The sequence below is a fragment of the Phalacrocorax aristotelis genome, chromosome 3 (genome assembly GCF_949628215.1).
Source record: "Phalacrocorax aristotelis chromosome 3, bGulAri2.1, whole genome shotgun sequence".
NCBI classification, from domain to species: Eukaryota; Metazoa; Chordata; class Aves; order Suliformes; family Phalacrocoracidae; genus Phalacrocorax; species Phalacrocorax aristotelis.
In genome coordinates this window covers 63,049,384-63,077,200 of record NC_134278.1, presented here as the reverse complement: position 1 = coordinate 63,077,200, position 27,817 = coordinate 63,049,384, and the positions used below count along the sequence as shown (strand labels likewise).

The 27,817-nt window shown below is 43.9% G+C and overlaps 1 long non-coding RNA gene across 1 annotated transcript; it reads left to right on the top strand.

Annotated features, from left to right (window-relative positions):
* The first annotated feature begins 949 nt into the window (after window positions 1–949).
* On the top strand, window positions 950–23,448 carry LOC142055769 (uncharacterized). Its single transcript, XR_012660037.1, has 6 exons — window positions 950–1,051; window positions 4,291–4,395; window positions 5,759–5,850; window positions 13,087–13,211; window positions 21,691–22,446; window positions 22,600–23,448. It is a non-coding gene; the product is annotated as an uncharacterized LOC142055769 (long non-coding RNA).
* Window positions 23,449–27,817: the final 4,369 nt, after the last annotated feature.

Genomic DNA, 27,817 nt, shown 5'->3' with positions numbered 1-27,817 from the left:
GTTCAGCAGCGTGCTGAAGTCTGTGTTGGGGAGGCAGATTTCACCAACTGATCATATGTTTACCTGGGTGGGGTAAACCAGACTACTCATCTAAACCTGAGTTGTTAAATACAGGGCTTTATTACTGAGTACTACTGGGTGGCCTGCAAGAGGGACTTTCAGCCAAGAATTAAGATAACCCCTTCTCCTGAGGCGATCCCATTCAATTTCTTCTGCACGGTGATGGATGGCTTCCTTCTACAAGGGACTGAGGGTCTGCACCTTATTTACAGCTCCCATTATCCACTAGTTACTGCAGTTGGTGGTCTTAGCAATTCGGAGAATCAGAATGAGCAGTTGCTGAGAAAAACCTAGGCAGAGTCAACTGTTGCTCGGGCCACTGTGATAACTGCAGAGTAAGCAAAGGTCTCATGGTGCGATGTTTCTCTTCAGTATATTTCTGAGATAAAAGCATGCAGTAACTTTCCATCTTTTATTATCCATTGGATGTAGGAACAAAAAAACCTGTATGGCTTCAGCTATAAACTGTGTCTGGGAGACCACAGTCAGAGCTGAAAACGCTAATTTATAGCAGCCAAGAAACCTCTATCCTTTCAGATAATTTTAGTATATGAAAGAGATGCAGCCACCTCCCCCTCAAACTCCCAACAATCCCAAATTCGTGCGTTCAATATATCTTTGAACAGCGTACTGACAGGCCTTGCAGAGTCTTCCAGTGCTGTAATGTACCTAAAACATGTTTTGTGTTGATGACTTCTAGTCTGGAGATGTTAAAATATAAAGTGCTAATTTGGTCCTAGAGAAAATGAAACACACTTGCTAAACAACGAAGTTTTGTGATATGCATTATCTTTGCCTCACATTTCCCAGGCATTAGCAAGGTGCTACATGCAGATATGTGAGCAGAGAACTGCAGCCCTAGGGTTACACAACATTAAATACTATCTAGCGTTTTCAAGAAAAAAACCCACTGGAGTCATCAATAATGAAGACGTATGGAACTTCAGCGACTCAGAGGTGTACCTTGGGAGCCCCTCACCTTTGCCAAGATGTAGGGTATTATTTTAATGGATTATATTTAAAAAGCCATGTCTGATTGTGATTTTAACTGTTCTACTGTGTGTAGGCTCATTATGTGGCTGCTGCTTTGTGCAAAATTCTGCAACTGCCAGCAATGAATATTCAACGCATGCCGTCTCAATTTTTTAGTGTAGAAAAGGTGAAAAACTTGCCCATGATTTTAATTTCCCTGATTTTAATGTATTACAGTCACGTCTGAAGGGAGGGTGTCTGTGGCAGTCAGCTGTTTTGGGGGTTGTTTTGTTTGTTGTTTTGTTTGTTTTACAGAATTCCCTGTCTGTCAGGTCTATATTTTCTTTAGAGAGAAGTCTCCCAACTGAGAAGCAAAGGGCTAGGACTCCTGAAATCCCAGCTGACATAGGTGTTATGTATTATTTTGACTAAGAGCTGAATCTGTGGTTTAATTTCCCCCATTTGTAAAATGGAAGTAATAATCCAAATTTTCTGGCTAGTTTTACTTAGCAGAGCCATCAATCAATGAATCTTAAAACACTTGTTATATTGTATTTTGTATGATGAGTGTGCCTGGGCTCTCATAGGTCCCTTGGATGGAGCGTATTGATTATACACACATGAACTTCTAAATACATAAAGTCAGACATTTTGCGTGGTTTAGTCTGTGTTATTTATCTCTGTGTACCATAAGCCATGTATGTTTTCATGAGCCTTACAAAGATAAGTGAAGCTTCTTAGTGACAGTATTTGTCTTGTCCTCCCTCTACAGTCAGCGGATGGTTACTTCTGAAGGACAGCCTGGATCTTAAGCAAGTTAAGCAGGAGATGCCTGTTTCTCCATCAAGATGTTTTCAGAAAGTAGTCTACGCCCATCTTTTGTACGCTTCTCATAACAAACCTGTATAAAGTAATGGAGAAAACCAAGACTCTTGTACAGCCTTGATCCTCCAGTGAAACATTTCTACAGATAGCTGAAAAAAAACTGAGAGAGGCTGCTCAGAAAAGAGCTTTGGGTGGTAGGGCTAACGGGGCATCTCACCTGGGGTACCTAGAATTCAGTTAGATGGATCCTGGCCCATCTGTGCTCTTCTAAGAAGCAAAATGAAATATTCCACGACATTACTTTCCTATTTAACTGCAGTACCAGCTTTATAGATGTTTACATGATACCATACGGCTGTATTTTCCCTGGTAGAGCTAGTAAAATGGCTTATAGTAAAGATGGTTTCTGACACTCCCCACATTTACAGTTTCTGCTGTCAAGACCAACATATAGGGATCAGGATAAAATTTTCCATGCTGGCTGGAACTGTCCATGGAAAGTTTCTGCTTCAAAACTACTTTCAAAAAAAAAAAAGATGTTAAAAAAAAAAAAGCTAGGTATTTAGAAAAGATAACTTTAAAAGGTTAACACAGATATGTACTGCATTTATGTTTTGAATCAAAGACGATTTGGCCAGCAGATTGCTTTATTGTCAGGTAAGGCTCTGAATGAAAGTCCTCTTCTTTGAGAGACTGAAATGCAGTAGTTCGTGGCTTTCCTGTATGGGTACAGTCACTACAGTAAGAGTACATAGTCCCTACACATTTCTGTTTGGTCACCTGTGGTTGTGTGAAGTGAATTTTCCGACTTCGGATGTTTGCAAGCACTGCAGAGGGCAGGGGTCTGCAGGAGTTTCCTCCTGCTCCATCTGTTGGAATAAAAGGGGGGGAGAACAAAAAAGCCAAAACAAACAAACAAAAAAACCCCGAGTGGAGGCAGGTGGAGCACAGAGAGCCTCGACGGTGAGGCGGGTGACAGCCCGGGCCAAGGGAGACAGCCGCCGGCCACCGCCCTGCAGCGCTCAGCATCTGCCCAGGGTGGGAAGGCAGCGGGGCGGCCACGAACACAACATAGTGGGAAGGCGTGGTGGAAGCTCACGCATCTGGAAAGCCATGTCCTTCCACACCTGCATTGGCAACTGGCTTAAGCTGCCGTTAAGCGAGGGCTGGGAACGATCTCATAGCTCCAGTTCCTCTTCCTCACAGGCATCACCTCCCCGTGGTAGAGGTTTTTTCTTTCCTGAAGCTGTGCAGGCCTTTATGAGCCCGGACAAACCCTTCCTTCTGTCAGGTGGGCTCTCCTCTGTAGCATCCCTGTCTGGATCCACCTGCCTTTGAGGTGTGCCCAGCTAAGAACAAGAGTGTCCTCCAGATTATTTTTTTGGTACATAGGTTGTCAACCACTGCAATCTATGCTGCTTCCCTGTCCTCCAGCAGGCAGGGATAAGCAGCAACAGAGGCAAGCACCAGGCAAGAGCAACACTGCACCATGTCCATGAGGTCCATCAGTAGTTCCTTATCTGGGACAATTGAACTGTTTAGGAAATGGGCCACAGCCTTGACCCATTTATTTGGTAAGAGTCTGTTCATGGAATCATCTCTTCCTACCACGTGGGAGGATATGAGGAACTCGGTGCTCTGTGAATCGTCTCTCACATGTTGATGAGGAGAGGGCGTCCCACAGTTCAGGCCATCTTTTATAAATGTAATATATGAAGCACACAAATAAGTGGTTTACAGGATAAGGTCTAAGCCATCTTAGACTTTATCCTTCTTTCTCGGTAATCATAAACATCCTTCCTTCTGCAATTCAGAGTCTCTATTTATGATTGTTCTCTAGTGGTCTGGTACTGAGATTTTCTATATTGGTATAGAAAAATCTGTATTTTTAAATTTGAAATCTATATAAATCTATCTTTACTTTTGTAAAGATGTAATCTTCATTATACCATACTGGAGAGTCGAGTAGAGATCTAGTAGAGAGTCATATACAGCTTCAAAAATATATTGTAAGTCAGTTAGTTACCATTTTTGCTCTTCCCAGGGAAACCAACTCATCAGGGAATGCATATGCACATACTACTCTGGAGACAGCTGTGTAGCTAATCTCTCCCCAGCTATGAAGTATACGCCATACAAAGCAGTTTCCTGCCAAGAGCTGTGCTGTATCAATTCAATTCAGTTATATATGCTAAAAATAGTCTTTTGTGTGGATTTGAACAGAAGTAATATATGCCATATAACTGCAGTTAATGACTGACTGTGCTGAGGTACACTGAGATAAGAAGGAGAGATGATATATGGGTATATAGCTTTTCTGAAGGGACAAAATAACCCTTTTGCTTCTTTTAAGTGATGATCACGCAACGAGCTATGGGACATGCTTTATTGGCTAATGTTAAAGGGCGTCTTATTTATGACTTATGTTTCCAGATTCGGGTCTGAAGTTTCTCTGCGCTCCAGGATCACCTGGCTTTGGGATTGAGATCACTCTGCATAGCCCCGGCTAGATTCCATCCTTAAACTCGAGAAACAGAGGTTGGTAGTGTAGGTACAAGAAATTCCAGCCATCAGGTCGGTTACAAGTTATAGTTTACTGATGTGTTTTGAACGATGAATTTGCAGATTTGGACTAAACCTTGTAAGAACCATTCCTGCTTAATAAGTGGTTATCCAAGTACTGTTTTATTCAACCCTGAACATGGAATATCATCTCACTGAGAAATGTTGAGCCACACTTCAGTTAACAGCCTATGGCTAAGTTAATTAAATCATATCATTTTATAAGTATGGGTAGACCTGAGCCAGCCTCCTAGTCTCCCTTTACAGTGACTTTACAGTTTACACAGAAAAAACAGGTAGCCAGGGAGAGCAACTGATCTCAATTGTCTTAAACAGAGATGGTGGGCCCTATGGAGGGGGTGGTTTTTTTCCATTGCCTGTAAAGGGAATTTTTACCCACTAGTAAATGCGGTCGACTAAAACAGATTCACACCCCCCACAAGTGATCATTCAGCATATGCCGAATACTTTTCTCAGCGTCAATGTGTGTTTAGCAGAGCACATTATAGGCGCATGGATTGATATCAAAAGGATGTAGAACTAACTGGAAATCATGCAGCTTGCTAGGGAGTTGAAGTATTTTACCTTTGCAGATGCTGATAAGCCCTGCAAGCAATTAAAAAATTGCAAAAAATTCTATTTATTTAACACATGACTGCAAGCCAGTAGAAGGCTTATCAGATGTGACGATTAACATACTTCCAAAGCACGGAGTTTTGAATTATGGTTTAGAGATGACTAGTGATACACTGCTTCTTATTTTTTGGTCACAAAAAAGAAATATTTCAACAACTGAGAACAAGGAGAGAGGAAGAACAAGCAGCCTATAAAATGAAAAGGGCTGGAGAATAACAAATATGAAAAGCAAAAAAAAAAATTTTTCTTTATTATTCCTAAAGCAACTATCACTTTGGCTATCTGCCCTGAAATATACATGATATATTAACAGTTATTAACATGACATTGCATCTCTTGGCACATTACCATCATGTAAAATATTGTGACAGGTAATGGCAGAGAGCTGGAAACAGATAAGATAGTGGGACACTCCATTAGAAAATCATTTGCAGAAGAGTAGTTTTTGTGTGAAACAGTGCCAAAATCTACAAAGAGTAATACTAAATCATGTAAACCTGTAAACCATTTCTTCATACAACATGAGAGCATCATCAGTGGGGCCATTCGGCTAGCATGAATCAAACCAAACATTTGATGAGGGCCTATTACCACCTGGGTCAAAAATAATTCACCAGCTGTTCATGCTAAAATACCTGAGCAAGCTTATAGAGTCTTCCAACACACAACACGCACAGCATATTCACTCCAGTTCTCCCTTTAGTTTCAGTGGGACTACTTAAATGAATAGAAGTTAATGCCGGTGAGCACCTACTCTACCACTGCGTGTACTCTAGCTCTTGCTGAAGTGTTCAGGTGAGCATGGTTTTTCATGTGATTTACTGTTTTCCTTTACTCCACTCCAACTGTGCCACGTGTTGCAACAGATAGGCCAGATGTACAATGTCTGTTAGTTTCTATGTGACCTTGATTGGAGCAGCCTGGTAAGAAACAGTGGTGACAGAGCTTGTGAGCAACCTTGCTTTAAGGAATCCTTACCCATCAGCTGAGGTGCCTACTGTCCTCGCTAGAGGCTGCAAAGTAAAACTTACAGGGTTAAGCTACCTAAGAACTGTTATACTCCACAGCTGGGTCAGTCCAATAGTGCTGGTGTGTTTTCACAGACCACTCAGCCAAAATAGCAGTTCACTTAAACAAAATGGGAGGGCTCCATAACCCCCCCCTCCCTTCTTGCCTGCTCTGCGGTTGGCACGGTATAAGGGTCCAGCACAGAGGTAAGGACCAGAAGTTTTGAGGGGGAGCAGGACCCCACCCTTTTGGCAAAAGTGAGACTTTAATTTGGCTCAGTACTCTCATGGACATGTCAGAGCCACTGATGGTCACTCAGCTGGGCCATGGAAAATTGATCCATTTGAGATGTGTGATTGTAACTGGAGCTTATAGGTGGTGACTCAAGGTTGCATGTGGGTTGTTAGCTGTGGGCAACAGGACCTTTGTCATTGGTTTGCCTGAGTATAACCCCATGTATCAGGCCCCAGAGCTATGGACCACAAAAACAATGTTCCAGCATGCACTTGCAATAGTCATTAACTGTGCAATATTTTTAAAACGTTCCTATGTTTCATCTATAGTGTTCACAGGAAGGCTCTGAGAGGAGCAGTGTCATCTTCCAGATAAGCGTAAACTGAATCCAGATAATCTTCTCTTAAGTATGTTCATGCATCTAGGTTTTTCCTCTTCCCATTATGTAGTCAGGTCTCCAGTCACTTTGGAAATCCAGCAATGCTCAACTTAAGTGTTTGAATGCAGTTCATGCATTTTACACACAGAATACACAGAATTGTATAGGTTGGAAAAGACCTTCAAGATAATCAAATCCACCCATAAACCAGACACTGCCAGTTCACCACTAAACCAGTCCCTAAGCACCACATCCAAATGTCCTTTAAATTCCTCCAGGGATGGAGACTCAACCACTTCCCTGGGCAGCCTGTTCCAAAGCTTGACAACCCTTTCAGTGAAGTAATATTTCCTAATATCAAATCTAAACCTCCCCTGGCACAACTTGAGGCCATTTCCTCTTGTTCTATCATTTGTTACTTGGGAGAGAAGACCAACACCCACCTCACTACAACCTCCTTTCATGTAGTTGTAGAGAGCAAGAAGGTCTCCCCTGAGAGCTTTACTCCAGGCTAAACAACCCCAGCTCCCCCAGCCGCTCCTCATAAGACTTGTGCTCCAGACCCTTCACCAGCTTCCTTGCCCTTCTCTAGACACACTCCAGCACCTCAGTGCCTTTCTTTTAGTGAGGGGCTCAAAACTGAACACAGTATTCAAGGTGCGGCCTCACCAGTGCCAAGCACAGGGGCACGATCACTGCCCTGCTCCTGCTGGCCACACTATTCCTGATATAAGCCAGGATGCTGTTGGCCTTCTTGGCCACCTGGGCCCGCTGCTGGGTCATGTTCAGCCAGCTGTCAACTGACATCCCCAGGTCCTTTTCTGCCGTCAGCTTTCCAGCCATTCTTCCCCAAGCCTGTAGTGTTGCATGGGGTTGTGATGCAAGTGCAGGACCTGGAACTTGGTCTTGTTAAACCTCATACAATTGGCCTCAGCCCATTGATCCAGCTTGTCCAGATCCCTCTGCAGAACCTTCCTACCCTGAAGCAGATCAATGCTTCCACCCAACTCACTGTCATCTTCAAACTTACTGAGGGTGTGCTCAATCCCTTCATCCAAATAATTGATAAAGATACGGTGCTCTTGCACCATTAAGATTTCCTCCTTGAAGAATGTCCAGCCTTCCTGGACTCCTTTGCCCTTCAGGGCTGCCTCCCAGGGGAGTCTGTCAACCAGTCTCCTAAACAGGCCAAAGTCTGCCCTTTGGAAGTCCAAGGCGGCAGTTCTGCTGACTCCCCTCCTTACTTCTCCAAGAATTGAAAACTCTATCATTTAATGATTGCTATGCCCAGGATGGCCTCCAACCATCACATCACCCACAAGTCCTTTTCTGTTCATGAAAAACAGGCCCAGCACGGTGCCTTCCCTAGCTGACTCACTGACCAACTGTGTCAGGAAGTTACCTTCCACACACTCCAGGAACCTCATAGACTCTTCCATCTCCACTGTATTGTATTTCCAGCAGCCATCTGGTAGACGGATGTCTCTCATGAGGGCAAGGGCTAGCAATCATAAGGCTTTTCCCAGCTGCTTGTGGAATAATTCATCTTCCTTTTCATCCTGGTTAGGTGGTCTGTTACAGACTCCCACCATGATATCTGCCCTGTTGACCTTACCCCTCATTCTTACCCATAAACACTCAACTCTATCGTCACCATCATTAAGCTCTAGACAGTCCAAACACTTTCTAACATACAGAGCTACCCCACCACCCATCCTGCATTGCCTATGCCTCTGAAGAGTTTATAGCCATCCATCGCAGCACTCCAGCTGTGTGTCATCCCACCATGTTTCCGTGATGGCAACTATATCATAGATTTCCTGCTATACAACGGCTTCCAACTCCTCATGTTTATTGCCTATGCTTAATGAACGCCATGCATTTAACTTGACAAATCTGATAAATATAATTTGCTAAAGTTATTTTGGAAAGATCACTGATTGTGAAGTAAGGAAAAACAAAGTAAGCTTGATTCTCACCTCTCTCAGTTTGATTCAGGCATAGCAAGGTTGACTACTGAAATTAGTCTGAGCTTCTGCTGTGCAATTAAAAAAAATTAGTCCCACAGCTGCTTTAAAATTACAAGCAGGTTTTTATAGTGAGAATAATTTTTGACAATATATTTACCTTTTTCTGCTGGGGACAGTTTTATATGACAGTTCTCGATGAAACAAATCACAAATATCTACGAAGTGTGAGGAATTGCAAAGAGTTTATTTGCATCTATCCTCTGGCATTTTATGGTTGCACATGAACCAAGCAGTCGATATTTTCCCCATGTGTAGGCAAGAATACGGTCTCTATTCAGTGCTTCCATTTCAGCTAAGCTCTTTCATCTGTTGCAGCAAATACACCTTTATATTATCATGTTATCCTGTAAGTCCTCTTCAGGTGCGAAAATAAAAACACTGCATGGGTCCTAGAATTGCCTTTTTGAAGAGACCATTTAAAAATAGAGATCAATACTCTTCCCTGGATGAGAATTCAAGAATTCAATTTTCAGTGCTCTTATACTCCTGGCATGGTGCTCATTGCTGATGGATGACACTTAGGTACACTGTATCAGTCATACAGGCACATGCAGTACCCAAGCCCATTACACGTGGAGAAAAACACATATTGCTTATAGTTTAAAATCCAACAGCTAGCTATGCAACCACATATTAAAAATAGGATCTGTTATACCTCTCTATTTATCCATCAGAGTCGCAAATTGTAATTGCAATTTGGTTTCACAAAGATGACAGATGAAAACCTGTCACCTTAGTTGCCTGTGACCCTCTTTGTCACACCCCTGTCTCTGTGTCCCTGTCAGATTCAGACAAGGGCATTTTCTCTGTGACCAGGAAATCTCACGTCTTCTTTTTTAAACCCATAAACAGTGCCTTAGTTTCCTATATAAGACACTGAAGTGCACCTTTGACAGCTCTCCTTCAGAGTCTTTTGATTCAGGTACGAATCAGGCATAGCAAGGCCAAAGCAGTCTAACCCAAATTTTTAAAAATTGTAGACAATGTCTCTAACAACGTGCTATCAGAACTAGAAAGTAGGGGCTTGCACATCACCATGGTAATACCAGCTTGTCCTGCATTGATTGTCCACTTGTTATTTACAGGAAAGCTTTCATCCAACATGAGATTTTTAATTCATAGACTCACAAGATACTTGTTGCAGAATCATTCAGTTCCACATTAGTCCTAGAGGCTCTAAATCCAAACAGGAATTTAATCCTGTTTGAAAGACTGCAAACTTTTTCTTGGTCATTTTTTAAACTGTTCAGTTTTCCAAAAGGATAAAATTTAAAATAATTTTACAAAAATCTGGGTAAAAAAATCTTCTGTTAGTTATGTCAGCATAAATAAGGCCAGAGAGATGTATGAGTTTTCATAGTTAAAACTGAAAGCAAAATTTGGCCATCATGGTTATTACTATTAGATAGGGAAGTCCTGCTGAAGAACTGAATAACCTGGAAGTAATCTGTTCCCACGATGCTATCCATTTCCCTTTTTAGGTCTAAGTACAATGCTTTCCATTACTCTTCCCAAATTTAGACTGTCTTTACAGGTTTAGATCCTCCTCTTACCTTCACCGTAAATCAGGACTCTTTTGCAACAGCCCTAAATAAATAAGGTGAGGCACTTGCTAAATTACTTGCTGGCTAAGGACAAAAATACACCGGTTACACTATCAGGATATTAAAAGGATGTTAAGAAGCTTGCAAGTGCAAATGTGGTGTTTCCAGGAAGCTTAGCTCTCTATAATGTGCCTTTTTTTTTTACTTACTATTGCAATTCACACTTTGAAAAGGCAGCTGGAAAAGTGCCACTACTAAAATGAAGAGTCACGTCAGAAGCTAGCTGATTACATCAAATGCAAAACCTACTTCCCTTCCCTCCTTTGAATACAGTATCAGCTTGCCAATATATTCCAGAGCTAGGATTATAGATCTTTTATGCTATAAATTCTTCATCAGTATTCCATTTAACTGTTCTGTATGGGTTTTCCCAAAATAAGCTAATAATGACATCTCCTTAATGACTTGAATGACAAGCTAATTTGCGCTCAGAATATAGCAAAAAAGAACCTGTAGACACACAAACCCAAACACTAATAACAGCGGCATCTTGAAATTCACAGAGGTATACCCTGCTACTTTCTCAGTCTACGTACGCTACTTCTATCTTCAGCCTTTTACCTCAACAGCATTAAAAGCACAATATCTATCCCCCACGTAAGTGATATAAGAAGCTTCTCCCTTTTGTATTAATCCAAAATCACAGGAAAAAAGTACCAGTCTTCCATGCTTACCAATTGTGGTGGCTTGGCCCTGGCTGGATGCCAGGTGCCCACCAAAGGCGCTCTGTGACTCCCCTCCTCAGCTGGACAGGGGAGAGAAAATGTAACAAAAGGCTCATGGGTTGAGGTAAGGACAGGGAGACTGCTCACCAATTACCGTCATGGCAAAACAGACTCGACTTGGGGAAATTAGTTTAATTTATTACCAATCAAATCAGAGTAGGGTAATGAGAAATAAAACCAAATCTTAAAAACACCTTACCCCCACCCATCCCTTCTTCCCAGGCTTAACTTCACTCTTGATTTCTCTACCTTCTCCCCCCTGAGCGGCTCAGGAGGACGGAGAATGGGGATTGCTGTCAGTTCATCACACGTTGTCTCTGCTGCTCCTTCCTCCTCATGGGGAGGACTCCTCACACTCTTCCCCTGCTCCAGTGTGGGGTCCCTCCCATGGGAGATAGTCCTCCATGAACATCTCCAACATGAGTCCTTCCCATGGGCTGCAGTGCTTCATGAACTGCTCTAGCATGGGTCCCCTTCGGGAACAGACTGCTTCCCTTCTGGTGCAGCCCTTCAGGAAGACTGCTCCAGCACGGGTTCCCCGTGGGGTCAGTAGTCCTGCCAACAAACCTGCTCCAGCGTGGGCTCCTCTCTCCATGGGTCCACAGGTCCTGCCAGGAGCCTGCTGCAGTGCAGGCTTCCCACAGCCTCCTTTGGAGGCTTAGGAGGAGGTATGGTATTGCATCTCAGAAGTAAGAAAACCTGTTTCCTAAACCATAGCTCGAACCTGCCCCTGGGAGGATGTACACACCTTGCAACAAGGGTGTGCCTGCATGAATGCACAGCATCCTTGAACTAGACTTAAGGTACCTGTAGCTGATGTGAACAACCCCAGCCCTATGCAGGGCGCTGCTAGCAGGGAGCTTGACTGGTCAAATACGTATTGTGCTTCTTAGTTGGGTTTGGCAATCTGTACTTAATTCTGCTGCAGGAACATCATTAGCTTGAGCGATGCTTATCCTAGTTAACTCTGACAGCAACAGCAAGCAAGATGTGACAGCCAGGCTTTCAGTCTGGTTCAGCAGACTTACAGGAGACATACGGTGCTCAGTTTGTAAGCCTTTGCAGAAACCGCACATGCGGCGTTCTTCACTACCGCTTGTATTCAGGCTCACCAGATTAAGTTTTAACCAAGTGCATTTCCCTGTCCTGTCATCACACCTTCTGGTGGCAACAGACTTCCCACCTCTTCGGCTATGCAAGAGAAAAGTGTCAGGTCATACACCACAGGTCATGTCTTGCCTGTCAGTTCCTGCTGTGGGAGGACAGTAGTGGTGCTTGACTATGGCCATGGACTATCTCTTCTCCTATCTCTCTTCAGCTTGATAACATAGATTTATTGTATTAAGGAATGGTGAATGAGTAATGCCTGTTCACCCTCTCCATGCCACTTGTGATTTATAAGACAGTCAGCTAAGGAGAACAAAAGCAATTACCAAGGGGTGAACAATCACAATTTAGTGAAAGCCCAATTTTATTCCATCCCAGAGTCTTACTTAAGCTATGCACAATGTTTTTTGATCCTGAACTAGAAAGGGCAAGTGATGTTGGCAAGAACCGAGACGAGAACTGAGGAGCATCGTGCTCTTTCTAAACCACACAGACTTTGTTGCAGTGACAATGCTGCTGAGAGGCCCTAGCTGTCATGGATTAAAGGCAACTGATGCTTGTCAAGTGCCATGAGGAATAAAATTGTTCACATATACAGAGCTTAGCTGTTCCTTCCAAAATCTTGGTGTGTAGTGGAGCACTGGAAAGAGTCCGCTTCAGTTCCTGCTCCGTCCATCCCAAATGTGAGTGGCTCAGCTAAGCAGGTGGTGGTTTTTTTGCTGTCTCTGATACCTCTAAACCACTACTTGCTGCCAGAAACATTTCGAAATTTTGCAGCCACCTTCTCTGGTGCTATGCTATGCTCCCCTCACAGCTGGGTCTTTCAAAGAGTGACGTTTCTTGCATTTTGGCAAACACTCAGATTACCCAGTGACCATATAGCCAACACTTTTGGTGCCCTGTCAAAAATTACTCACTGCCTGCCACCACCTGCTCTCTCACAGGCAGCAGCTGTACTGGTCCGTAGCTGATGAGGACTGTGGTGGCTCCGAGTTTCATGCGGGTGGATGACCCCTTGTCTCCTGACCTCCTTTGGTGGAGCACAGCCAAAGTGATGCCCATAGAAGAGGTGAGGTTAGGAAGGTGGGTAGACCCAACAGTGGATGGAAGAACAAGGACACAACTGGGGCAGGGCTTTGCAAAGAGTTGGGGGCAGAACATGGAAGGGGAAAATATCTGCAAAGGTGCATATGAACTCATTGAACGGTTTACATAAGCCATCGCTCATGGAGCTGCACAATGTTTGGCAGAGGCATTTACCATTGATATCAGGTGATTCATGAGCAATGCATGACTTTCTGGGAAAAGGCTCGTTTTGTTTTCTGTTGCCTGACCCCTGACCCGGTCCGTCAGCAAAGGTGAAGCTCTTCATGATGTGCTAAGGGCTGTTCACCATGACTCCAGGCTATTGTCTGCCCTTATTTCCTGGAGCAGCAGGATGTGTGATGGCCCTACTCCCCTCTGGAAAAGCACACTGAAGTCTGCAATTTCATTATTGGTGGAAGAATATAACATTCCAACAACTGAACCAATATACAAAGCCTGTGGCTCTGCTATACAACCTTATCCTTTCATAGGATGTGTCAGGACCAGACCATTTTAAGACCTCAGGATGATGGGTTAAGTAAGGCTTCAACCTGACATTGCTGCAAAAACATGGAGCTCCCTTTGGGCTACTCCTGCCACTAGATGTGTCAGAGACATGGGGCCAATTTAACAACTCCTGCTGCCACCCCTGGCTCTGATTATCTGTATGTTGCATAGCATATCACAACAAGTTTGATATTAGCCAGCTGGGATACTGCTCACAATCGAGAGGTGACAACCACTAGCTGAGCACAGCCTCCAAGCCCCATGGAAAACGCAAGGATAACCATGGCCATGGCACTACAGCAAAAGTGGTGCCTGACTGTGTGTTTCCCTAATGAGTTAAGTTGTTGCTGCAGTCACAGGCTAGACCCCCACACAGCTGCAGTGAGGATGGCAGAAGTGCCACAGGCAGGGGTATCTGCCAGCATAATGCAAAGTCTTACAGACTTTGGAGTAGCCATAGGGCTAGTCCCAAGTCTAGGTTAATGTATCTTGCCACAAAACATCCTCTCTGGTCCACATTTAGTGGCCACAGGAAAGAAGGAGCACAGAATCTAATTTCAAATCCTTAGTTTAATTTGCTCCCTTATTAGTGAATATTGCACCTTTTAACTGTGGTCTAACCACTTCAAGATAACTGCTCAGTGTACTTATTTTGGTATGATCTAACTTTTCTAAGCTATCCTTCATGGTGTGAACACTCTAGTCCAGAATTAAAGTTATTTCCCACCCCCCATCACCCCCGGAAAATGCTCAGCTCCCAAAGCAGGAATCTGTGTGAGAATTTGCTGGGTATGAACAGTTATTCCAGAATGATTAGCTGGCGAAATTCATCACATAGGTAAGTCCCAAGTGAATTTCTTGAACTGAAATGATCCTGCTCTTTCCTGTAGCCTTCTTTGTAAACATATTGCGCTGGTGACCTCTAGTGGAATAAAAATAGACATATTTTATTCTTTTCAACAGCTCCAAAAATTCCTGTTCAAAGCAGTGGATCTTTTTCCCCAAACTGTATTAATCTGAACCCCATAAAATGGGAGCTTATTTTGCTTACCTATGCTCAGAAACCCAAATGAACAATACGAAACCTGCTTCTGTGAGCCCATAGTTCCCGTGGACTTATGTTATGGTGAAGATTATATCTTTATTAACGTAAAGGAGGTGCCTGACATCGGTGTAGCACATTTAACCATGGAGTCCGAGCAAAGTAGAAGAGCAATTCCCTCCACACCTTTTCTGAATCCCACCCCGGCTCTGCCGTTGTTCATCCCTATCACCAGAGGGTGGAGAACGTGAGGGTAGTTGGTCTCTCAAAGGCAGACCCTCAATGGACACCCAGTAAGTGGCGCTACGTATTCATAAAGTTGCCCGCTGCTTTGTCCTAGGTACTTTGTTTCAGGATGTTTGTCATCTTACTAAACTTCAACAGCTTTGGTTGAAATTAAGGGAAAAAAAAATACGTAAAAGCTGTAAAAAGTAAGAGCTGTCCTGAGGTGAACATCAATAGCTGCTGCAAGTACCCACGCTGCAGCTGGCAACGGGCAGGGCTCCTTTTGACTAAATACACACCAACCCGGTTAAAATACTTAACTGAAGAGTTAGGGATTGCCTTTTTCCCTCCATTCATAACTGTATGAAGGAATCTCAGTAGCTGCCCATGGCTACAAAAATGCTACTTGGCTCTAACTGTACAACTGCACCTTGATTTTTTGAGGCACTTTGAGCACTGACTAATTCCTGCCGTCTTTCCTTCTACCTGAGTATGCTGCCCTGGTCTCTCTGGTTGCCTGCCCAGGTCCTTTTCATGTTTCCTGGACAGAACAGCAGCCTGGTACAACACCTGACTTAACCAGTCCCTGACCTCCCTTTGCCCTGGCTTTGAAATCCTGGCTCCAGCCACAGCCATTGTGATCAGCAGGTCCACTGCATTTAAGATCTTCTTGCAGCAAAGCTCAATGCAAACAGTGTTCTTTCCGCCAACAATGCTAGGAGGAAAATGTGCTTTTGCCCGTGCTCAAAAATATATTTACTTTCAAAAGCATTAATGTCGTAATTACTCCCCCTTCTGCCTTATGCCAATCACTTGAAATTTAGCAAGCGTAACCTTTGTGCCAAGAATGTATGCTTCCCCCTTCCTGCAAAACCTGTCTAGGGATGGTTAAATCTGGACTTAGGACATTTACAGGCTTGCTAGGGCTTAAAAGCTGAAGTCTCTAAAGGTGCTATCCTCAGTGAATATGTTCTTCCCTCCCAGCTCCTAGTGCCCAAGAGACTGCACCTTGCCCTCCTCCAGCAAAGCTCTGCCATCCAGCCACCCCAGGCAGCTCTGAACTGAACGGGGGCCAAAAATGTGCCCCATCCTGCAGGGAGATGAAAGTTGAGCCTGTAACACAGACTTTGTACCTGATGCTGGGGCAGTCACTTACACCAGACTTTCCACAGTAGTTTGTTCATTTGTAGATGCCTTGTTTCTGAAATGCATGGAAAATAATCACAGCAGGATCTCTACTTTAATTAATCAAGAATTATTAACAGATAATTGTCAAGTTGGAAGAAAATCTACTGTTGCTTCCGTATTGGTCTGTCCTGGATTTGCTTCTCTTTTGTGCTTTCTGCTCTATCACTCATGTCATTAGCAGATGTGTTTATAAAATTTGCGTAGGAGACCACAAACAGCACCCGGCTGGGAGGGGAGCTGCAGGCACACGGGAGGCCAAAAGACTAACAAATCAGTGTAGTGAGCTGGGAAAATGTGGGAACTGATTCAGTTAGGAGGATCACAAAGGTCTACATTTAAGTAAGAGTAATTGATTACGAAATTATGAAATGGGACCGGGCAGGGTGGATAATAGTTCTGCAGAAGAGGAACTGGGCTTGTAGCATACCCCAAGTTACTGATCAGCAATAACATTGACACTGTTGTGAAGAAATGTGAGGATCGCATCTGGGGCATATAAGCAGAAAAAGTAACACATAAGAGGCATGAAGACATTTTTCTGCCATACCCGGCACCCCTGAGGCCTCCACTGGTGTTTCATGTCCCATTCTGAGCAGGGTTCCCCAAAGAGACATGCGAGCCAGTGAGGACTCCAGGGGCCAGCAGCAGATATCCAACATCTTCAAGGAGCAGAAGAATCTACAGTTCTTCATGTCCTCTGTGGTCAAAGCAAGGAAAGATGGGCTAGTTTTCGTACAGAGGGTTTAGTCTAAACACCAGTCTAAACAGGAGCATAATTAGGCACTGGAAGAGCGCTGCCTCAGAAGGCAGTGAAATCTCTGCTTTTAGGGATTTTTAAGAACAGGTTAGACAGGAGCAATTTAGCAACAGGCTTACCCAGAGAAGGCTGATATAGCTAACCTTTTCTTAGGGCAGGAGGATGGACTAGATGGCCTACGGAGGATGCTGTCATCAGCCTTATTTTTCCTCATTGAGTGATCTGAGATCCTGAAGCTTTAGTTTCAGCTGTCTTCAAGACTCCCAGGTGTGAACAAAATCAATGGTAACTGCCTTCATATGTATTAAGACTTATTTAACACTAAATGACAAGGACAGATCCTAGGTTTCTCAGACTAGGCATCCAAATTTAAGGGATTATTTTGGATTTAAAATTATACTTTTCAGTTCCTCAACCTCAGTGCAGACATAATGCTATCCACTCATCTTATTGGCATGTTGTGAAGGTGGATTAATTCAGGCTTATGAAATTTTTATATATTGCAGTACCTTCTAGCATTTTATAGGGAAACTGTTAATTATATCTCCATGACAGATTATGTCCATTTCCAAGATTAGGACCATAGTCTGGAACAAACCAAACAAAATCAAAATACTGACTAGCACTGCAGGTTATAAGGGCATCAGCAAAGGCTGTGGTTGTGCAGTTTGAGCTCTGATTATTAACTAAGTATTACCTGCTCTGTGTACTAAAGAAGGTGAGGACGTGCAAAAGAAACTGTATGCAATAAAGATATTAAACAATGTATTACGCATATGCACAAAAGAGCTGAGTTACAGAGGCATGAACACTTTCCATTTCTGCAGTTTCACAACTTCTGCGTAACTGCCTTTTGTAATAGTGTTTTTAGGTGCCCTTGTGCATGAAATAAACCTATGCGGTACTCAGACATGAAGAACATATAGATAAGATTCACCAAGACAAATCTGTCTTATCATCAGGAGACTCAGCCTAAACAAGAGAAGCTCTTTGCTTCCTTTCCCTGTTCAGTTAAGGGGGCCAAAGGACGGGACACAACACAAGCCGTTGCTGGGACAGCTGTGAGTTGCTCCTCCCCTTCCTCTTTCCCAGAGCAGTGCAGCCCAGGCAGGAACCATGTCTGCAGGGAGGCAGGGTGGCCCCTGGCCCAATGGGCTGCCCAGAGGTCTCTTCCCTCCGAACCTGTGGCAACCTACAGTGATTAAATCTCTATTTGATCTGCCACTCAGCTGGAAACGAAGCAGGAGGGATGGAATGATGCGGGAAGTTTCTGAAAGTAGCCACACCAAATCCGAGAGTAAGTTACCACTGTCCTGCTGTGAATCCAGCCTGCGCAGCTCCAGCAGGCTGCAGAGCCCATGGGCTGGGTGCAGGCCCATGCATTGCACTGGGCCAGTTGCAGTTACCATGCAGAGCAATGCAGTGCAGTGTAGCTCCACTACTTTTTCTCCAGGAGGCTCCCTCCAAATCCCACTTGCTCCATGTCACTCATTTTCTGGAAAGAAGCCAGATCTGACAAAGAAGAGGATGAGACTTTGATGAGGAAGGTGGCTGTGCTCTTGCCCCAAGCTCCCAAAACCTCCAAACTGCCACAGGTAGGAGATCAACTCAGGAGGACACCGTTGCATCTGTGTCCCCGAGCCCTCACTACTCTGCTTGCCACCAGCATGGCTGTGACTTGTCAGGGAGGATTTAAGATGAATGAAGTGGTTTCAGGCTGTGCTCAGGCCTTCTCGCTAGCAAATTGAAAACTGGTCTATCACAGGAGTACTGCAAAGGAGCTGCGCATCTGAGCACTGTCCCTGGGGTGTGTGCCCACACTGCCCCATCCATGTCAATGGTGCAAGGGCTGGACTGTTCCAATGATCCTGCAGTCATAATCCTGAAGGATTAAATCTCTTCTATCCATAAAATTGCTCTCCTCCTCAGTTTTAACATCATGTATGTTCAAGCTGAAGACGAAATGTTAAACACTTCATACACCTTTTGGAAAACCAAAATCAAAAGACTGGCTTAGAAAACATAGCTTTTAAAAATAAAAAATGCTGAGTTATTTACATTCATGTTCTCATTCTTAGGTTTCTGTGAATGAAGCTTAACTAACTCAGGCTTTCAGGTTTTACAACTGAGATGGAGGGTTGTGTAGATGTGATAATCATAAGACTCCAGGACTTAGGCACTTTAACGTGTTGCTTCTAATTTCAGTGGCACACGTCCAAGAGTTTTAGAGCTGGCCCAAGTATATTCATTTTTAGAATTTGCAAGGGAGCCAAACCCTACAACAATAAATATGGGTGTACATGTCTAAATATGTTGTTAGTCACAAAAAACTCTAAACCACAGGGAGAGTCAGATGCCTTGCAGCGAACTGGGACTTTCTTCAGAAGGAAACAGAAGGTCTGAGTTTTCCTCCTCGCTGCTGTAGCTGCTCTGCCCCCTTGGGTGGGCTGAAGGAGAGGAGAAGACATGGTCAGAGAGCTAGGAATAAGAAAGCATGAGTGTGTATGTGGCGGAGGGTGTGAAGGCATGTTCACTGACTACAACTGAAATTTCAGAGCTGTCCATAAGGAGAGGACAGACCCCACTGCAAAAAGCCAAGGTACAATTCATGAGAGTCACAGACAGGGAAGAGGAGAGACTTTTCTTTGGGCAGTGGAGTAAGTATTGGTCACTACATAGGATAGGATAAGATCTGGAGAAGAAGGTGGAGTATGAGGGAAATGTTTAAAATTTCCTGTCTGCTTGGGGGGAAGTTGAAGGTGGTGCCAAAACTCCTCACCTGCTTCCCCAGAAGTCAGCGAGATTGGTGTGATCCCCCTGTGATGAGGATGGAGAAGGGAAACAGGTCTTTTGCCATCCCAAAGAAGCCAGAAAGAGACTAACAAGTTCTCTTGCTCTCATAAAAGTAGCTTCAACTAAGCAGCTGCCCTAGTGCTGCTCTGGAGTTTCTGATTACTTTTTGTGGTATGAAAATAACCTTCAGCCAAGTCAGTAACTCCTGCCTATTGACTCCATATGCATGAAAAGCTTTCTCATGCACTATGTCCATGGTAGGAAAGTCCTTACTGAGAGCTAAACTTTATGACAGCTAACTACAAAACCATGTTTTGCCCACATTTCTTCGACAAGACTTGCTGAAGTTAGAAGCTGTACTGGAAGGTTAAAGAGTTGCGTGCACGCTGTTTGCTGTGAACCCCATCTCAGAGATCCCTTTCTCAGGGGCATTCCTGCTCAGAGGCAGCACGGTGGCTCTTCAGGGCACTGCATGCCTCCCGCAAAACACATGCTGTACCACTGACAGACCCTTGGCCTTTGCCAAAGCTTATTTCATCAGCGTGAATTTAAACAACCAATGCTTCAGTGATTAGTCTGAAACAGAGAGGTTTAAGCCAAACTGAGCAGCCCGGAGTCTGAATCTGAATGAGAAGTGAGGGAGAAGGGCGTCTACTTGAACGGAGTTCCTCAGGCTGGCAGCCCAAGCCATGGAGAAGCCAAATGAGTGCACCAGGACTTCTGTAGTCTTCACAGAGGTCCAAGTCCTGATGCTAATGTCTCTTGTTTCACAGAAGTAACTCATCCAAGCAGCCATGCTGGGGTGGCAGGGATCTTGGTGACGGGCAGCAGATGCCTTCTCGCAGGGCTGCGTCTGCCTTTGCCAGTGGCAGGGATGGAGTCAGCGTCAACCCCCAGGCTGCAGTCCTCAGTGGCTCAGGGAAGTCATTGAAAAATCATGCTGTTAAACCACACAGAAAGTTACAGGAGAGGGTTTGCTCCTACCCTGGAGATCACTAAATCAGCTTTGCCAGAGGTGATATGTACCTTGGGCTTTTAAAAAGGCAAATAAAAATGCAAACAACTGAAGAGCAAATGCCAGACCCTGAACTGCAGTGGCCTGCAACCAGCACCACGCATTCTCAGAGGGTGAATGTTGGGGTCCATCCTGAGGCCACAGACCCACCAGTCCCATGGGCGCATGTCCAATCAATCCTTGCCAGATAACCAAGCAGCTACTGCCCACACAGGCACAACCTGCCTCCGGGAGCTATGTCAGATTGTGTAAGGGGCCGGAGAGCTGGTGGCCAAATGGCCTTTGCTCCCTCCACACAGCGACTGGAGAAAACATCTTTTTTTTTAACATGGGAAGCAAACAGTTTCCTCCCTAGTCTTTGCCAGTGAAGGGCCTACCTGGCCAGTGGGGCTGGGGCAGGGGTGAAAGGAAATCTTGCTGGCACCTCCCTGTTGAAGCACTGCCAGTGTATTATTTTCCTTACCTGTATTTTGAAAGGCAGGACCTTGGTGAGTCCTAGGCAGGGAAGGATTCTGGGGCAGAAGCTCTCCGTTTCTTCCAAGTGGCCTCTAGTATGTTTTCCTGAGTGATATCAGACCCATGACCCCATCTGCTGAGCTTTCAGTGTCTCCTGCTGTGAAGGGGAATGATAGTCTTGAACCAAATTTCCCCTGGACTCCTCTGGGTGTATACTGTTCATTGAAGACCATTTTTGCTACCTGTTAACAAACCAAGGTGAGGATGGCTCTGGGAATGGATGACTTAAAGCCTTCATCACATCACAGGATTGTAAGCTACTTATTTCTTCGTGCCCACTGGGTGAACATGAAATGACCTATGCATTGGGGACTGGCTTCATTTCCTGCTTGCCTGCAACAATTTGAAAATTTTGAGGGACTGTGAAAAGCTTTACCCAGATATTTGGTATTAATGAAGGCATGCAAATTTCCTTTCAGGTTGCCAACTGTGGTCAAAAAACAGCAAGAAGTTGAAGCACGGCATTAATGACATTTACTTGTTTATTTTTGCAACAAGAAGATTTTCAGGAGAAAACAAAACACTTTCTTAGTGGAAATAATTAAAACCATGAAAATGACTGCACTTCCTGTGTGACTGACATATTCCATGCTGGAGAAAATGTTTCCCAGCAACAACAACAACAAAAAATTTCAGCAGCTCACATTTTTTTTAGCAATGTACATCAATTTCCTTGACTAGAACAGGCCAAGGGAATTTCAGCTTACATATTTTTAACAATTTATCACATGAGGAAAGCCCAAAACCCTTTTTCCACTGTGCAGTGATCTAAAGGGCTTCCATTTTTGGCACTTTATTTGGAAATTCCTGAAAACCGCCTGATTTCAGGCAGTGGGTGACATTACTAATTGGCTGCACCAGGCCCAGTCCATGGTCTGGGACTGTGCACGGGCAGGCACCGCACCACATAGGTGGCAGCACACTTATCGTGGAAGCAGAGCGAGAAATCAGGGCCACACGCTTGCTGTTTCGCCCCTGCCATCTGAGACACCTCCTCTGAGTTCAGGCTCGAGTTCAGCCTCTGCTAGTGAAGTAGATGGTTGAAATTACTCCAATCACACAAAGCAGTGTACTGGATGCTAATAAGACATTTGAAATGAAGTTCTGGTACAACTCTTGCTGGTTCATACTGGATTTTCTCCACTGATTCCAGAAAATTGTATCATCAAAAGCAGGTAAGAAAGAAATGAAACCTATAAAAATTTTAGTCAGAGAAGAGAAACTCGTTTGCCATTTTCCACAGGAAAATGAACTGGATAAAATTTGTACAGGCATTTTTACTAAACTTCCTGGCTTTCATTCATCACTGCCTCTTGATTTTATTTCAGATGAACAACTTACTTGCAAATATAGGGAGATGCTGTTTCTATGGTTTGGTAAAAAAAATAGGTACATGTGAAATATCTGAAGCAAACAAGAACGAACAGTGTGCAATGGCAGAACACAGACGTGTTATTCAGTAAGTACTACAAGTGACTCTTCAGGTTACCCAGAAGCTAGAAGACCTTCCCTTGAATCTGACGGAAAAGCTACACTGTCACAAAAGTAAAGATCTGAAGTAAAATTCAGGTTTTATTGCATTTTCTGAGCTCTATTCTTTTCGTATTGTATTTTCCAAGCTCCCATTCTTAACTTCAGGTTGATTTTAAGTTTTTGCCAAGACGTAACTCTTAAAGTTGCTGACCCTAGCCACATTGGATTTAAAGAGTACTTTAAAAGAAGAAGTTAACAGAAGAGCAGCAGGAATAAATACTTGTGCAGTGAGTCAGAAGGTGTTTTGCAGGCCCTGGAGGAAGTTGTGAAGTGCCATAAGCTCTGGACTGTATCTATTATTTGTTCTATCAAACAAGGTCAAGAACTTCTCTAAAAGACTTTTTTAAAGTCAGATAAAAATACATTGGCATAAATCAGTGCCTCTCAAAGACTAAGAACATAACACAAAGAAAATTACTTATTAAGTAAACCACAGGACTCGGACTGAAGAAACTTGAGCTGTCAGTTCTGTCATGTGCTTGTTATATGATATCAGACTATTGTATTTATATACTTACTTAGTATTACCCATTTATTGATGTATTTAGAGCTTATTCATTTGCAAAACAAGGCAAATGGCATAGCCTAAATATTGCATGTATGAAATTTATCTTACATTTATGAAAAGCTTCTTTGCAAAGCTGACTCCTGAATTGCAATTAATTTGCTGCACAACAGTTATAACAATTATTTTCTCTACATGCACAGTTTCTCAAGGATGGATCACTTCACTTTCCTGAGATAGCTCTGTCTTTTTCATCTAGTTTTCATTTCTCCGTGACTGGAATTTTGGCACATTTTCCCCTTCTGTGTGGGTGTCACTGCATCAACACTAATGGGAAAGGTTACTTGTGCTTTGTTAGATTGGTACTGTTTTTCTGGGGGTTTGCTCCATTTCTTACTTTTTCTTTCCATGTATATTTCCTTCTCTCATCCGCTCAGGCTCCCTCACATTGTCCTGTGCTTGCTATCTTATGAACCTCTTCTGCAAACTGTGAACTATTAGTTCCGAGAGCAAAGCTCAGTGATCACAGATGTAGGCAACATAACTTCAGCTAATATATCCAGAAAAGCCTCATCATAGTTTTGCTGAAAAGCTTTATTTCCATATTTTAGAATAAATGAATTGGGAGAGTTCCACTATCTTCTTTCTGAGAGTCATAAAATCTACAAGGAAGGAAGATGACCTTCTTTACTCCAACAATGATAAAAATGGCCAAAGAAAACTGAATCAGAAAGCCCTTTGGCTCTTGATTCATTCCTGTTGCCTAATGCCAAGTTTCCTGGCTCTCCACAATCCCAAGTTTGTTATTAGATCACTGGAATGCAGACAAATACAAATCATAACCAGAGATTTTAGAAGAAATACCCACCTCAGCCTCACAAATTTTCCAGGCAGATTGTTGAGCAATTTCATGTGAATATTTCACCTTACCTTACATTCTTTTTCTAGCCTAATCATGCCTCTAATTATAAACTGTTTGGTCAGTTTTGAAAACAAGGAATTGAGAAAATACCAGAAAAGATGGTTTCTTGCCAACTGCACATGGACAAAAGCAGTAGGGGAGTCTCATGATGGTGTTACACTCATACCCCTGGCTTGTCTACTGACCCTTTCCTGCTTTTGGCTTTTTTATCTTTTCCACTCTTCTTTCTCCTGAAGCATGTGATCTTCTGCCCAGCCTGAAACAGCACAGCTGGGGAGCCAGGGCTTGTACTGTGAGTTGCTATGTGGTTTGCCTATCCTAGTGTTTGGGATTTCTTGCTTTCTGGAACACCTTTGCCCACTGCCCAGTTTCAGCAGGGCTCCGTTCCCAGAAGGCAGTGAGAGGGGCAGAGTGGGTGCAATCCTTTCCCACCCAGCAAACCTTCCAGCAGCCCCCTGCCCCTGCTCTGACTGACACCTCTCACTCTCAGGCACACAGTGTGAGCCAAGAGGTTGTTTTAACAGCATACACTGGCAAGGCAGTAACAGGAAAAGAATAGAGAGTTTAAAAGTAGTGAAGCACATTCCCTTTTTCCCCTCCTTATCCCGTTCATGTCTGTTGTACTGGAGTTTTGCTTGTTTGCTTGCCTGTTTATTTCTGATGGGAAACAGATACAGGGCTCTGGGACCAGGACCCTGTGGCCACCAGCGAGTGTTTCACAGTCACTGCATTTGATTAGATGCCTTTACAAATCTCCTTGGCTGCAGAACCAGCACGGGCTGTTTGGTTTCCCTCCCCCTGTTTGCTTTCATTGGCTGGAACTAGCCTTTTTCCAGTTCCTTCCTTTTCTGGGATGCCAGTTAGTGCCAGTTAACACCAACAACATCAATGCCTCAGCTTTTCAGCTACAATTGTGAGAACAGATTCTTGCACCTGCTGAGCTGTGGCTTTTCACTGTCAGCTGGCTACTGATGACACCGCAAAACTTCCCTTATACCAATGCCATGCCAAGCAGCAGATCTCAGGATAAAATATTTCACGTTTTTACTTATGGGAAATTTTTCTCCAAGACCTTATGTAAAGAAATATTTACCACCCTAATACAGTGTTTTTGGCATGGGGTGTAACTCAGGGAACAGGCTGAAGCCCCGGAAGCTCCCTGGTACCTCTGCAGAGCTGCAGCTCAGCATGGCAAGGGTACACTGCCCTCTGGGTAGCCCAAACACAAGTCTCCAGAATAACAATATCTTCCTTTATTTTTTTGTCTGGCTGTTATGGTTTGTGTTGCTTTACTGTGCATGAAAGCTAGGTACCTCCTGTGGTTACCACAGGGGGCAAAGTTAAGCCATTGCTGTGTTGCAGCTGGCATAGATACCATGAAATAAAGGCAGAACTATGAAGGGAAAATGGGTTATTTGGCCTTTATTTTCAGGAGAAGATTAGTCTGCTGGATTTCTGAGTAAACAAGTAAGTAAACATTTAAAAATCAGGCTAAGCTCTGGCTTCTGAAGGGAATGTAGGCAGCACTGAACTCCAGGTTTAAACACAGTAAAAAGAAATCCCACTGTTTGTCTAAAAAAGATTTTTTTTTCTATTTAAAAAAAATGGAATTTACTGGTGTATTTAGTTAACATTTATCACTTAAAATCTGTTCATTACAAGATTTGGGAACTTTCTGAAAAGCAGCTTTTACTTTTTATTACTTATACCTGGGGGTAGTATGCCTCTTGTTCAGAGGAAGGGTGCGGTTCCTGACAAGCTTTTACATTCTCCCAAAGTACATAGGTTCCAGCAGTTATACAAAACCAGCATATTTAGTTGAATGACTACATTATAGGGAAGGTTTTGAACAGAAAGAGCTGTAGTTGCATTACATCTCTCACTTCTGTCAAAATTAGTAATGCCCTATAGCTGATGAGTCCAGTTCAGCTCACAGCTGAAGAAGGACACTCTACAAGTGTGATGGGACTGGAGATGCCTGCCCAAGCTGTCTTCATAGAGATTTGCAGAATCAGTTTTGGGTGGAACTGGGGGAATGAGGGGCAAAGACAGGCTGCAGTAGTTCTTCATAAATGCAAGAAGGAGCGATGGATACTTCCTGTCCCACCAATGCTGTGCTGCAAGCTTGCCTGCATAATTTCACACAGCAGGCCCTGTTTCAGCAAAGCAGCATCCTGTCAGCTGGGTGACAAAAGCTAAGAGTAAAATCAAGTATCCAAGTCTCGCATACCTGATTACCTAAGGATGGGACGGATTTTCTGCACGAAACCTTCTGTAACTCCACAGGGACAAATTTAAAAATTGCGAATATCTGAATAACCCTGGTGCAAAGAGAGCATGGGACGGGGAAAGCCCATCAGCTGTTCAGGTTGTTCAGGACACCTCAGTTCCCACTGGCCATTCCCCCTTAAAAACATCCCTTCTTTCTGCCAGACCTTGCTGGGAGCCTGGAAAGCCTCTCACCAATTCTCTGTGAACTGAACCTGCTCTTCAACTGAATGCTGAACTGAACTGTTTTTCTCTCAGCTCCTCAGCAGGCAGTGGGGATCACTGCCCTCCCCAGGCAGCCGCTCTGGGCAGGAGTGACTCCAGAGCATCCTCCAGGGCACATGTCTGGGACCACAGCTTTGCTCTCTGGCAAGCTGCAGCGGGCATCTCGGCAGTTCTCTGGCTTCTCCAGGACCATTACATATGAAGGTATTTGGGAGGTGGTAACAAGTCTATAGCTATGGAGTTAGCTGAGTTTCCAGAGGGCAGGCGCTTGAGCAGAGCTGTGGTTTAATGAGGTGTGGGCTGTTAAAGGAGGTCAGTTACACACCACATCATAACAGAGGAATCTTGTCACAGCTGAGTTCAATCTTTGAAGAGATTTCCTCTCCTTCCTCAGCCTAAACAGACACTTATTTTTTCCCATAACATCAAAATAATATCTTTAAAAGTTGACATTACTTTTTGCACATACTCCACGAGGAAACACCACCTCTCTGCATGTGGCAAGAAAATGTTAACAGCCCTGATAGCATCCCATACCACTGGACAGGTGGACATTTGACATGGAAAATATGTTACACATGAGAGCAGAGCTAGGCTGACTCATTTAACTCCACACCAAAGGCACTGCCAAAACCAAGCACCCCGCTGGAACCTGTGCCCCTGTGGCATCCCTGACGCTCCAGCTTCTGAAGCTGACAGTGATGCAGCTGTCAGACAGGGCAGTTACAGTGTCTTTTGTCAAATTTTCTTGTTAAGCAAACAGTGATAACAGGTGTATCATGCCTGCTCTACCTAATGAAAAAACGTTTAAGAATTCTTCTTTCAGAAATAGTGCAAAAGTTACCAACTTTCCACCTCTGCCTTCCCTCCCACGCTATCTGCAAGCATTAGTGTATTAAAACAAAAACAACCAAGGCGAAACAGCAAGTAATGAAAGATGAAGCCCACAGCACTGCCAAATTATACAACATCAGTTCCCACTGGGGATAGCTCAGACAACTTGCCTCACTGAGGCCAGGGGGTCTGCGGAGAACACTCAGAGGTTTCTGCACCAGGACCAGGACCAGGGCCAGGACCAGGACAGGGCAGGCAG